Below are 15,273 nucleotides of genomic sequence, written 5' to 3' on the forward strand. Positions count from 1 at the left end.
TTTCTCCCATCCTTCCTTCTTCCTTCCCTCCTGTTTCTATCCCCCCTTCCTTCCTTTGTTTGGCTTGTTTGTGTGGATGGATGGATGGATGGATGGGCGTGCACATGCCACAGCATGCATGTAGAGGCCAGGAAACATCTTCAGGGTGTCCTTCCTCATCCACCTCATTTAAGGCAGGGCTCCTGTCCTTGTTGGCCACTGAGACAGACTAGCCCTGGCTTTGAGATTCCCTGACTCTGCTTCCTACTGTTCTGAGTTGGGATAACAGATGCATCCACCATTGTGTCCCGCTGTATGTGGGTTCTGGGGATCCAAACTCCAAATGTCATTAAGGAAGACCCTTCAGTTCTCATACTCCAGCTTCCACCTCCTGAATGCTGAGATTACAGGTATGAAGCCCTGTGCCTGGTCTATGTGCTGCTCAGGATTGAAGCTAGGGTTTCATGCATGCTAGGTAAGCATTTATTCAGCTGAATTACATTCCATTCCCTATCTGTTATTTATTTACTTTTTTAGATAAACTGGCTCTGAGTGAGGCTGGCTTTTATCTTTCTTATTTTAAATATTTTATTTATTTATTTAATTTCAGGGACAGAGACAGAAAGAGGCAGATAGAGAGAGACTGAATGAGAGCCTCCAGCCACTGCAAAAGGGCTCCACACTCATGTGCCACCCTGTGCATCTGGCTTCTGTGGGGACTGGTGAATTGAACCCTAGTCCTTAGATTTCGCAGGGAATGGCCTTAAGCCATCTCTCCAGCTCCCTGGCTTTAATCTCTCGAATCTCCTTATTCTACTTCCCATATATTGGAGTTATAGGATGTGTGTGTGTGTGTATGCATGCCATCATGCCTGGCTTAAATTAATAATCTTTAAAAATCAGTTTACTTAGGTACGTAGGAGGCTGAAGTGGGAGGAATTTGAGTTCAAGGCCAGCCTGGGCAACTTAAGGAAACCTTGTTTTAAAAACGTAACAAAAGTAAATTAATTCAAGATTCTCCTTAGTAATTTTTCTAAAGGAAGCTAGTGTGAAGTTCATCAATATTAACTACTTTCTAAACATTCAATACCTAAGAAAAATGTTATCTTGGGGTTTGGGAGGTGGCTCAGTAGTTAAAGGTGGTTGCTTGCAAAATCTGACAGCTTGAGTTCAATTCCCCAGCCACCCACATAAAGCAAGTCAGGCATTCATTTGCAGAGGTAAGAGACCATGGCCCAGGAGTGTGTGCATATACACACAGAGTGCTAAAAATAGATGAAAAGAATTTTAAATATTTTCTCAATGAAAACTATAGATAATAACTATGGTGGAATTGTAGCAAATGCTTATTTTATTTCCTTTTTGTTAACTGAGGAGTGTTAATTGCCATAAGTACTAGAGGAATGGAGTTTTGTGGTGGTCATGTTTAAATTTTAAAGATAACATAATTATTTTTTTCAATCTGTTTTTAGAAGCAGTAGCAGAATGCATCTAAAGATAATGGGACACTTTAAACATGTCATCTAGGAGGTAGGTATGGTTGCATGTTGCCAGTATCCTAGCAAGTGGGAAGCTGATGATCACAAGTTCAAGGCCAGCTTGGGTCACAGAGTGAGACTCTGTCTATAGAATAAAGATGAAGAAGGATGGCCAGGCATGGTGGTGTATACCTTTAATCCCAGCACTTGGGAGGCTGAGGTAGGAGGATTGCTGTGAGTTCAAGATCAGCCTGAGACTACACTCCAGGTCAGCCTGGGCTAGAGCGAGACCCTATCTCAAAGAAAAAAAAAAAAAAGGATGGACAAAGAGGAATTGAGGAATTGTCACTAGGATCTTGCAATTTCTGGAGTGACTGAAGGATCCTGGACAATAAGAGCCGTGTGGTTGATGGCTGGTGGCTGCTGATGTGAGTCTGTGATGTGAGGGAGAAGCCTGGGCTCCCCTCAAGTTGGGCAAGGACACACTTTATCCCTGGCAAGAGCAAAGCTAGCTGATGGAAGACCTTGACCTTTCTCTAAGAGGTTGTCTGCTAGAATGGACTGGGCTTCCAATCAGTTTGGTACCAACCAGAGTTCAACTGGAGCCAGACCTAATTCAGGATCTTTCTTCCCAAAATGTTGGAGGAGAAAAATGCATCTTTCCTCTAGATTGTTTTTATTTACTTATTTATTTAGTTTTAATATTTTATTTATTTATTAGAGAGAGAGAGTGATAATGGGAAAAAGAGAGAGAGAGAATGGGCACGCCAGGTCCTCAAGCCACTACAAATGAATTCCAGACACATACACCACCTTTGCATCTGGCTTACATGGATACTTGGGAATGGAACCTGAGTCCTTAGGCTTTGCAGTTAAGTGCCTTAGCCACTAAGCCATATCTCAAGTCCTTATTTATTTATTTTGAAGAGAAAGTAAGTATGGGTGTGCTTAAATATGGGTGTTCAAGGGCCTCTTGAACTCCAGACACATGGGCCACTTTGTGTGTCTGGCTTTACATAGGTACTGGAGAATTAAGCCCCAGGCTGGCAGGCTTTGCAAGCAAGCATTTTTCATGGCTGAGCCATCTCCCCAGCCCCTTGTTTATTTTTATTGTTTATTTTACATGTGAGTATAGAGTATGTGTGTGGTATGTAATACATGCATATGTGTGTGCAAATGTGCAGGTGTGGGGAGGCCAGGGGAGAATGTGGGGTGCCCTCTACTGCTCATCCATGTATTTTATGGAGCTGCTGCCAGGTGAGTTAGCTTCAGCAATTCTCAGCTCTCTGCCTCCCACAGATTTGGGTTACAGGGGTGCAGGGCTGCTCTCATATTTTTACTCAACAATAGGAGGAGAAGTCATCACATCAAAATAAAAGACATACTAATTGAGAGGGGGAGGGATTATGATGGAGAGTAAAGTTGTGAAGGGGTAAGTGAAGGGGCATTAATCATGATTTATTGTATATAATTATGGAAGTTGCCAATAAAAAAGAAATTTTAAAAAAGATACAGAACAAAGAAAAAATATTTATTTGAGAGCAAGTGAAGGAGGCACACACACACAAAGAGAGGGGGGGGGCAGAGAGAGAACACACCAGGGCCTCTAGCTACTGCAAATGAACTCCAGGCACATGTGCCACTTTGTACATCTGGCTTTATGTGGGTACTGGAGAATTGAACTCAGGTCCTTAGGCTTTTCAGGCAAGTATCTTAAGTAGCAGTTAGTTAGCCATCTCTCCAGCCTCATTCTCAGATTTTTATGTAGGTTCTGGGGAGTCAAATTCACTGGTCTCTGGCTGGACAGGCTCTCATCTCCCCATCCCTGTTTATATTGTTTTTAGACTTGCTCATTTCTGACACTTTTTTCCCAACAGATGGAAATAAAGTGCTTTGAAGAAAGATAACTTTCTATATATAAAATAAGTCCATATAAGTAGCACTGGACCTACATTCACATGCATATAATAAACACATGCTCACATACATTGTGTAGCTAATGTATGGGAAATATATAGATATCATATCTACTATATATATTAGAATCACTCAGTGCATTGCTCTAATTACTCTTCCCTCTCTCCTTCCCCTTCTTTCTTTTCCTTCCCTCACTCTCCTGTCTTCTTCCTTCTCCTCCTTCCTTCCTTTTCTTCTTTCTTCTTGGAATTCAACACCGATCTTGCTCACAGCAGGCAGGCACTCTATCACTAGGCTATACTCCCAGTCCCTGAGTGCCATCTTTCACCTACCAATATATCTTGACTATCTTTACATGTCTCCCCACCCTCCTTCTCCTTCTCTGAAACAAAGTCTTGCTGTGTAGTCGTCGCTGACCTAGACCTCACTAGACAGACTAAGCTGGCCTTGAACTGCCTACAGTCTTCCTGCTTCTGCCTCCTGAGTGATGGGATTACAGTAGTATTCCACTACACATGGCTTCCCATTCTTAATGACAGCATAATGTTCTGCAATATCAACACACCATAAATTTTCTCTAACTCTCAGTAATAGAGATTAACTTGTTCCCAAAATTTCACCCTAGCAAATGCTGTGCAGAAAAGCACCTTGTAAGTGCCATTGTTTGAATTGATAGGACAGTAGTTTTTAGAATATTTTCCTGAAAAATTACTGAATTAGTTTAGCATTTTCATCCCTGCTGCCAGTCTCAGGCATTTGCATTTACATCCAGCTGCTACTTTTCTGTATCTTTCTTGAAGAAAGTAATTGTCATATAGATGAACCACTGAGTCTTGCAGAGTCCCAGACGTCTCTTTGTAGCTTTTGAAAGAAACTCCTAGGGCTGAAGAGATGGCTCAGCAGTTAAGGTGCTTGCTTGCAAAGCCTAATGACTGGGGTTTGATTCCCCAGTGCCCACGTAAAGCCAGATTCACAAAGTGGCACATGCATCTAGAGTTTGTTTGCAGTGGCAAGAGACCCTGGCATACCCATTTCCTCTCTTTCCCATTCTTTCCCTCCCTCTCTGTCTCTACTTGAAAATAAAAATATTGAAAACAAAATGAAACAAAAGAAACCCCTTGTTTTCCTCCCTGACCATTCCCATCCCTGTCTTTGTTGCCTCAGTCAGCACTTAGGAACCCCAGAGAGTGGACAGAGTACCTGTGCAGGAGATGAAGGTAGTTGCTCTCCTCTCTACTCCTCTCAACACTGGCCCACAACAGATCATCTGACTATATTTCAACGTGGGAAACTTATGGCAATGCCAAAACACAGACAAGAGCCCTCTTGCCAGCTCTGATGTGCTATGGCTGCTTGCTTCAGTAAGGGCCAGTTTTCCAAAGTTCAGAGATATGTTTAAATATAGCATTTCATTAACTATGCCACAACCCAGGTAAGCGCTATCTCCTCTCCCTTATTTTAAAATGTTGGGCACACTATTTTTGATGGGGCCCATACAGATAAAGTGTGGTGGAAAGGACAAGGTTCATTGAGGATAGAACAAGGAAAAAAAATACTAACCTTCTGATGGCTGCCTCAGTGCCAGCCACAAAAACCAATATGCTTATAGCCATATGCTTCCTGATTTTCATCATCTTTCTCATGTGGATATTAGGTGTGGCCTTGAGACTCCCTTTCTCTAATAGCAGCATAGTCACTGTGATGGTTTGATTCAGGTGTCCCCCAAAAACTTAGGTGTTCTGAATGCTAGATTCCCAGCTGATGGACATTTGGGAATTAACACCTCCTGGAGGGAGTGTATTGTTGGGAGCGGGCTTATGGGTGTTATAGCCAGTTTCCCCATGCCAGTGTTGGGCATACTCTCCTTTGCTGTGGTCCACCTTATGTTGGCCAGGGGGTGATGTCCACCCACTGCTCATGCCATCGTTTTCCCCTGCCATTGTGTAGCTTCCCCTCGAGCCTGTAAGCCAAAATAAATCTCTTTTTCCCATAAGCTGCTCTTGGTTGGGTGATTTCTACCAGCAATGTGAACTGGACTGTAATAGTCACTGTGGTATTTTGAATGTAATATGGCCTCCATAGCCTTATGTGGTTGAGCCTTATACTTAACCCTCAGATGGTGTAGCCTTTGGTGGGTGGAGACTTGCTGGAGGAGGTGTGTCACTGGAGGTGAGCCTTGTGATTTGATAGTGGGGTCCTGCTTGCCAGTGCTTATGAGCTCACACACATACACTCTCTCTCCTTCCTTCCTACTGAGGTATGGAGATGCCTGCTCTTGCCATGGTTTCCCTGCCATGATGAAACTTTCCCTCAAACCTGTAATGAATCCTTTCCTTCTATAACCTGCTTCTGATCAGGTGCGTTGTCCCAGCAATGAGAAGTCACTGCTACAGTCACTGCCTTTGCTGTTATAACCCAAGAAGCTGTGCATGTTCTGTGGACCTCACATTCTCCCACTGAAGTTCATCTGCTGTCCTAGACAGGCTTTACTATGAAAAGTTAGCCTGAAACCCTTGGAGACTTGCTGGCTTTCCTATGGTTTCTAAAGTTGGCCAGAAGTTCACTGTCCTTCCTAGTTATGACTAAGGCTTGCCTCTTTGTAATGAGTGCCCTGGCCTCAAGGACATACCAGGAATGATTGTCACCGTTCCCTTCTTGGCTCTTTTCTTCACAGACAACCAGCCTGTGTCAGGTCTGAGCTCACCTGAACTGTTATTCCTGGTGAAACGTCTGTGTTTGTTCCCAGTACAGATACAAATCGGCTACTTATACCATGTCCTAAAACGGAATATAATGCTCCAAGAGTACCAGGCAGGTAGCATAGATGAGCCACCTCTAGCACATGTGTCAGGGCCCAGGAGACCTCACAGAGGAAGTGGCAATTTAAACATGAGTGCTGCTCTCACTGCTAGCCTGACAAACTGCTGCAGGGGGAGACTGATAAACGTCGAGACACTCAAATCTCATCAAAGCAAAAACCCAGATGATGTAGAGAGTGCCACACTAACGCGGACTTATAGCACACCTACCAAAGCTCAGGAAACATTGTGGAAGAGGGGGCTGAAAGGTTGTAAGCACCACAGGGTGGGAAGGAGTGTCCTAAGGCATTGTCCCCCCAACCCTCCAACAGAGATGAACAGGCGCATTCATGACGCCACAGTGAATGAATACCCTCTGAGGAGGGTCCTCAGTGGAATGGGAGCAAGGGAGAGGAAATGTAAGAGAATAACCCAGGGGGAATATAACCTACACATGATTTGTTCATACAGTCAAGTTTATAGTTAATTAAAAAAAGAGTACCAGGCAGCTGATACTCCAAGCATCAAGAGACATTGTTGGTGAAGCCTAACAGAAGCCTAGGCACTATCTCCGCACCCGATCTGACCCCACAAGCAAGCAGAGGCCCAGAGCACACAAACACACCTGTGGACACAGATGGCATTTGTGCTGTTGGTTTCTGCACAGTCTGGCTGACTGGTGGGCACAGCTGTGAGGTGCAGCATATGGACAACTGTAGTTAAGCTGTAGTTAAGTCCCAAGAAAGGACTTTGCCATCTTGATGGAGTAAAGGGCAGCTCCTCTTCTGGGAGGAAGTGAGGACGCCGAGGTTTTGTGGAAGGAGTGAGTTACACGAGGACCTAGTGGATGAGATCCAGGGGCCTGCCTGCCGCCGGGTGGGCTGGACCTCCTGTGCCGAGCTTCCGAAGAGGACTCTCTGCTGCTGGGTTTTCTGTTTCTGTTGCTTATACATGCCAGCTTTGCCATCTGCACCCATGAAGATCATATTTTTTTTCAAGTTGGCAAAATTATTTAGATGAAATATGCCTGATTGACAAGCATGAAAGCCTGTGTGTGAGAACTTGGGAGACAAACAGATGAGACGTTCCTGGTGGCTGTATTAATTCTTAACATGCAAAGACAGCCACATGTTGGAAGCTAATACTCTAGCAAGGCTGAAGTCTATTATTATTTCAGAGTATTAGCATTGTTTGGTGTAGAATAACTTAACCGTAATGACACATGGAGAAATCAATATGACATGAAAGCCAGTGTGCATTTTCTTAAAGATGAACTGGCTGATGGTTTTAGCAATGTTTTAACAGAAGGAATAAGCAAATTTCAAAAGTAAATGAATCAGAAACTGATAAGCAAGTAATAGATTTGTAGTACATAAATGATTTGGCTTGTGATTATCACCATATCGTTCTAGAAATACATATTATGGTTTTTACTTCATGTTCACTTTGTTCCATGCATCTGGCAGCTGTATGCATTTTGTATATTTCAGGACTTGTCAATAATCAGCAAGCAAATTTTCTTTTCTTAAAAGGCACTCAATTTAGTATTGTTTGATAAGGCAGTGTGAAAACATCTTTTCTTTTTAAATTATTTTCTTGTTTCATGTTTTGTGTTGTGCAAAGTTGAAGATGGTAAGAAAAAGGTTGGATTGAAATTTTAGTGACTATAAGAGAAAATGGTATCTTTCACTAAAATCATTACCAATTATTAATATATTATTATCATTTAGAGTGCTGGGATTGAACCCAGGAACTTGCATATGACAGGGAAGTGTCCTATACCACTGAGTTATACCTTCCTATCTCCTTCTCTTCCCCAAAGGCAAGGAACATGATATTGTGCTACTAATTAGAGGAAAAGTAAATGCTTGTTGAATGCAATTTAAATAGTGCAGAACAATACGGTGAAGGTACCTCTGTAATCTCACCCCACAGAGATTTCAGCCAGTAACAGTTTGATCCATAGATCTTTTAGGCTTTAAAACACATAGGTATAAGAAAGTCTAAATAAAACAGTTATTCTGCATCCACTGCACTGTAAGCAGCTTTTCCATTTGACTAGGTCTCTAGGATGCCTTTCCATGTCAGCAAATACAGATCTGGCATTATGAATGCTTGATAATAATTTTCTCTTCTAGTTTCCTACTGACAGGCATTTAGTTGGTTTTGAATTCTCCATGTTTATAATTGATATTGCAGACATTGTTCATTATTTTTTTTTGAGGTAGGATCTCACTCTAGCCCAGGCTGACCTGGAACTCACTGTGTAGTCTCAGGGTGGCCTTGAACTCATGGCAATCCTCCCTCTGCCTCCCAAGTGCTGGGATTAAAGGTGTGTGCCACCACATCCGGCTAGTTCATTATTTTGTAAATATATTGGTGTATATTTTTCAACTATTAAATATAATTTCAATGTTCTTAGAACAAATGACCACAAATGCTGTTTTTTTTTTTTTATAAAATATTCTAGGAAAAATACTTAGGTTATAGGGTAATAAGGCACTCTGATTGTCTACATCTGGGTGGTCTCCAGTGAGACTGAATGACTCCTGTCAACCCTGATGGTGGAAGGTAGAATTCCTAGGTGGTCTCAAGTCTCTCCCCCTCTCCCCCAATATGTCCATGTGTATGACTCTCCAGTGCCTGTGGAGAGGAGCTCATGAACCTCATGGGATGTTACTCCTGTAATCCAGTTACAAATCAGATGACCTTGGGTTCATCATTAGGACATTTTCTGAGTGGTTCTGACTTCATGTGATCTCACTGATAGAGGATGAAGCATCAGAGATACAATGGAGACAAACAGGAAGGCCTCATAAGCATCCACGTGGGGAACTGCTTACGGCCATGTAGCCAGGAACTAAGAGTACCCTGGAGGAATTGAGAGATGCCTTGTTCAGAAGTTTAAGTCCTACAACCTCAGAAAATGAATTCTACCAAGAGATTTGAGGGTGGGAAAGAGTTTTGCCCGAACTGGGCTAGAAGCAGGTTCTGTGAGAGGTTTGCAGTTATGCCCTTGTCCTGAGCATTTGTGCAGGATTGTTTTGCATAGAAACAGACTGCTATGTGCAGAGGGATATGGCACAGAAAGAAATCTTTTGGCCCAAACTGCTGCCCATTCAGCTGCAATTGTATGAGAGATTACAACCATTGAGATTGGGCCAGCTGACCTGCATTGGAACAACAGAAAGAATGCAATCTTTTGAGGGGGCCTGAATACTAAAGGAGTGTCCTGTTCTTCAAAGTCTGCTTTATTCCCCTGTATTAACAAATTGACAGCCTACTTAGTATTATGGAATATAAGTGTTGCAGTCCAGTTCACATTGCTGGTAGAAATCACCCAACTAAGAGCAGCTTCTGGGAAAAAGAGGTTTATTTTGGCTTACAGGCTTGAGGGGGAAGCTCTACGATGGCAGGGGAAAATGATGACATGAGCAGAAGGTGGACATAACCCCCTGGCCAACATAAGGTGGACCACAGCAACAGGAGGGTGTGTCTCACACTGGCATGGGGAAACTGGCTATTATACCCATAAGCCCGCCCCTAACAATACACTCCCTCCAGGAGGCATTAATTCCCAAATATCCATCAGCTGGGGAACTAGTATTCAGAACACCTAAGTTCATGGGGGACACCTGAATCAAACCACTACAATAAGAAATGGAGGAAAGAGGGTCATTGAATTTGCAACATGATCTTGTATTTTGGAAATGGTCATGGGCAGTGTGAAGCAGGATTGCCTGTATAGAAACCCAACGGAGCTGTAAAGATGAATTGTGCATTGTGGTGGAGACCCAATGGAGGTGTGGGACCAAGAGATGGCTGTTAAGGAAAGCTTCTGGCCCTGGATGAAGTTTTCCAGGACAGTGAGTAGCCTAGCTGGAGGGGTAGGATTGGAACTCCCCAGAATTGTTTCTGGTTAGAATTATCGGACTTGGAGATTTGTCACTGATTAGAATTGTTGGACTTGGAACTACAGAGTTTGATATTTGCTCTGTTTAAATCTTGTGTTGGTTGAAAATTTCTTTGCTATGCCCAATGCCATATTTTGCAGTGTGAGTGTTTATTCTGTGCCATTATGGCTTTTTGGGAGGGGTTGGTATTATGGCTCAGTTAAAAGATCTTGGATTATGGGGATGTTTGAACATCATTAGGATTGATAAAAACTATGGGGACTTTTGAAGGGACTGAATGCATTGCATTTTATATCATGATGGTTATCAGTTTATGGGGGTCAGGAGCAGAATGTGGTGGTTTGATTCAGGTGTCCCCATAAACTTAGGTGTTCTGAATGGTAGGTTCCCAGCTGATGGAGATTTGGGAATTAATGCCTCTTAGAGGTGGTGTATTGTTGGGGGTGGGCTTATGAGTATTATAGCCAGTTTCCCCTTGCCAGTGTTTGGGCACACTCACCTGTTCCTGTCGTCTACGTGATGTTGGCTAGGAGGTGATTTCCATTCTCTGCTCATACCATCATTTTTCCCTGCCATTGTGGAACTTCCCTTTGAGTCTGTAAGCCAAAATAAACCCTTTCCCCCACAAGCTGCTCTTGGTTGTGTGATTTCTGCCAGTAATGCAAACCTGACTGCAACATGTATTTGCAAGCAAGGGGGGGGGGAGAGGGAGAGAGAAAAGCAGCAGAAGGCTATGCTTTAGAAGGTTTATTTATATATTGACAATTACATGCATTAATATTGTATATTTTGATTATATTCACCCCCATTACCCTCTTTTGTCTCCCTCCCACTCTTGTTGAACCCTTTCTTCAGAAGGGTCAGATTAAACAAAATTTAAAAAGCCAGAAAAAGAAACTGAATCAAAAAAACAAAATCAATTATATTAAAAATTAACTCAGGTACTAGATCATTGAAACAAACAGCAACATAGATGAACTATCCCTTGTTTAATTTTCAATTAAAAAATTGCAGGAAGAGCTGAGTAAATGGCTCCATGGGCAAAATGATTGTCACACAAGCAAAAGACCCTGATTTCACATCCTTAGTACCCATTTAAAATACCGCACATGCTCATGCATACCTGTAACTGGGGAGGCAGACACAGGACTCCTAGGGCTTGTTGGGAGCTAGTCTAGCTGAATCAGGCAAGCCCTAGGTTCAGTGAGAAACTTTGTGTCAAAAGAAAAATATAGTGAGGGCTGGAGAGATGGCTCAGCAGTTAAGGCTCTTGCCTGCAAATAATGACCTGGGCTCAATTCCCAAGTACCCATGTAAAACCAGATGCACATAATGGCACATACATTTGGATTTATTTGCAGTTGCTGGAGGTTCCAGTGTGCCATTTTCTCTATTTATCTTCTCTCTCTGCTTGCAAATACATAAGTAAACAAGTAAATAAATAAAAAGACATTGATCAGAAGTAGATGGTAAGAACTTATCATTGAATATACTATATGCTGTGCTTATAGGACACTGAGAAATCAGGCTGGAACTGAGCTGGAAGACATCTCCCTGATGGCTAGCTACCATAGTGTTAAAATGTTATTATTTAGGCTGATGGGGAGAAAAGCCACACACACTCTTAGCAAGGAGTGTATCCTGAAATCTGTACAATCAACCAGCCAGGCAAGACGTGCCTGTAGAAGTAATAGTGGCACATATGCTATGGGGGGTAATCAACTGCTCTGCCATTGGATTTGAAGCCTACTTGATGGGAGGGAATTCATGCCTGGTACTAAAAACCAAGTCAAAAAGCCTACGGAAGGACATAGGCCCTAGCAGAAGTTACCACTGTTCTTTGGCTAAATGTTGAGTCCATCAAATTGCCTTCTCAATGTATATGTTTATGTGCAGTGGTTAATGCGATTCTCACTTTTGGCTATAGAAGCTTATTTTCCCAGATAGTGATAAATACTGGAGAGACCCATGACTCATTAAGGTAATGAGATGGAGAGAAAGCCTAGTGTTTATCCCTGGATGAGTCATCTCTATTACATCCTTCAGGGCTCATAGAACAGCATGGGGCAAATGGTGGAATGAATATGAGTCCTATTCTCTCTGCTGGTCAGAGAAGCTTTCTATGAAGGTGGCAGAGATTCCGAGGAGACTCAAAACTCAGAAAAAAAAAAAAAAAGCAGAAAATAAGAAGCTGTTGAGAACTCAGTGCCAAACGAAACCCCTGTATCACTCCCTCCAAGGCTCAGAAAACATTGCAAAAGAAGGGGTGAAAAGAATGTAAGAGCCATAGGGTGAGAAGGAGGACTTTGGGGAATTGTCCTCTGGACATGAACTGACTGGTGCATTCATGATGGATACAGTGGTTATCATAATCCCTATGATACCTGAACAATTTTGAGCCCATCAACATTTTGACATAGAGGATGAAACAGCAAAACAGATGAACTTTTTGGAAAGCAGAGAGTGCTCAATGGAATAAGGCTAGGCAATTGCATGAAAATAAACTCAAAATACTACACGTTTAAGTATTGAAGATTTCAATAAAAAATGTTGAAGAAATATAGTGGAGAGCGACTGAGGAAGATATCTGATATCAACTTCTGGCCTCCACACATGCACTAACACATTCATATACACCTGTACATACATGTATAAACATATGAACATGCATACATATATGCCTACCAAACACACATACATATGTAAGAAATCATTTTTAAAATTACAGAAAAAAAATCCATTCTATGGAGAGCACTGTAACAATATCCCGATGGAGTTTACTCTATTAACAAAACACAGAACAAATTTCCTAAAATCTCAAACGTTGCCAAAGGATATTCAATAAATTTTACTGTTCTGTTGTAAGGGAGGGCCTTGAGGCTTCTTTTTATTTTGTGCAAAAATCCATCCAAATCATCCTCTGGCTTCCTAGGGGCTGAATTTCACATTGAGACCAAGTGGCACCTTCTGCTTTCTTCTTGGAAGTCTCCTGAGGTGACCAAGTTCTTTAAGGCATGCATCATTATCGTGATTGCATCTAAAGACAAGTTTGTTAAGTCTTCTGCGATCACTTAACGAGGACCCCCATCCTCCAGTTTCTTTTTAAAAATATTTTTGTTTATTTGTTTGAGAGAGAAAGTGAGAGTGAGAGAGAGATAAAGGATGGGTGTGCCAGGTCCTCCTGCTACTACAAATGAACTCCAAGATGCTTGCACCATTCTGTGCATCTGGTTTTCTGTGGGTCTTAGGGAGTTGAACCTGGGTTTTCAGGCTTTGTAAGCAAGAGCCTTAACTGCTGATATATCTCTCCAGCTCCATCATCCAGCTTCTGGGAGCACCTCCCAGTCTCCTTCCTCACTGGCAGTGCCCTCAAAGCTAAGAGAAAGAGTTCTACTAATCAGTCTGATTTTATTCTATTTTGTCCTGTTTCTATTCTTTCTTTTTAAATGTTTTATTTATTTATTTATTTATTTATTTGTAAGCAGAGAGAGAGATCTAGAGAAGTAAGACTAACAGAGAGAATGGGCACACTAGGGACTCCAGTCGCTGTAAACGAACTCTGGATGCAAGTGCCATTTTGTAAAGTATAAGGGTAAATTATAAGGGTACTGGGGAATTGAACCAGAGTCATTAGGCTTTGCAGGCAAGTGTCTTAACTGCTGAGCCATCTTTCCAGCCCCTGTTTGTATTCTTGTTCTTGATTACTGCCTGGCAATAAAGCACACCCACATTTTATTTATTGAAACTTTTAGAAGATCTTTTTTAAAATTATTTCTAAATGTGCACAATTGAGGGCTATCCCTTGTGCTATGTATATTATTGAAGACAAATTAGAAAGAGTTTGGCTCCATATTATGTCCTGTGGGTACAGTTGTCCCTCCAAACTGAATCACATAAGCAAGGACAGCCTTATTTAATTGACAACTTTAAATATTTATTTGAGTATTTCATATTAATTTTTTTTCAAGGTAGGGTCTCACTCTAACCTAGGCTGACTTGGAATTCACTATGTAGTCTCAGGCCGGCCTTAAACACAAAAAAATCCTCTTCCCTCTGCCTCCTGAGTGCTGGGACTAAAGGCATATATCACCATGCCTGGCATTACTATTTAAAAAAATTTTTTTTTCAAAGTAGGGTCTCACTCTATCCCAGGCTGACCTGGAATTCACTATGGAGTCTCAGGGTGGCCTCGAACTCATGGTTATCCTCTTACTTCTGCCTCCCGAGTGCTGGGATTAAAGGCATGCACCACTACGCCCGGCTTTATAAAATATTTTTATTGACAACTTCCATAATTACAGAAATTACAGACAGTAAACCATGATAATTCCTTCATGTCCTCCACTTACCCCTTCACAAAACCACTCTCCATTATATCCGTTCCCCCTCTCCATTAGTCTCTCTTATTTTTGATATCCTCATTTTCCCTTCATGAGGGTCTTGTGAAGGTAATACTAGGCACTGCGAGGTAATGGATATCTAGGCCAATTTGTGTTTGAGTGATTGCATTGTAAACAGTCCTTCCTTCATCTCTTACATTCTTTCTGACACCTCTTCCGCAATGGACCCTGAGCCTTAGAAGGTGTGATAGAGATGTCTCAGTGATGAAAACTCCTCTGTCATTTCTTCTTGGCCCTATGGTGCCTTTTGGATCATCCCAGTTGTCACTGCCATCTGTAAAAGGAAGCTTCCTCTAACCAAAAGTGAGAGTAGCATCAATATAAGGGTGTGAATGTTAAATAAAGTGCTTATCAGGTAGTTTGTTGAGCATAATATTTAGCTAGAAAACAGCAGGTGTTACAGTCCTAGGGCTCATGACCTCCCCTGCCATAAGCTTTTGATTAGGTTTTCAGTACCAGGCATGTATTCCCTCCTATAGAACAGGCCTCTGGTCCAATTACAGAACAGTTGGTTTTCTCCTAACAAATATGTCACTATTGCACCCATTCAGTCATTTGGCCTGGTTGGCCAAACTTGAGGCTTGCAGTGTCCACCGTTTTCTCCATTGATGACTTCTTTCTCCCATAGCACTGCATGCAGTTCAGCTTTTTCCAGCTTTCTGACAGCTGGTCTACAGGGAGAAGGTTTCCAGCTCAGCCCCAGCTTGATTTCTCAGTGACCTTACATCTAGTCATGTGGAGTTTTCAGCAATAGGCTCTTACCATCTTTTTAGAGTGGGAAACTCAG

This window comes from Jaculus jaculus, chromosome 8 (genome assembly GCF_020740685.1).
Source record: "Jaculus jaculus isolate mJacJac1 chromosome 8, mJacJac1.mat.Y.cur, whole genome shotgun sequence".
NCBI lineage: Eukaryota > Metazoa > Chordata > Mammalia > Rodentia > Dipodidae > Jaculus > Jaculus jaculus.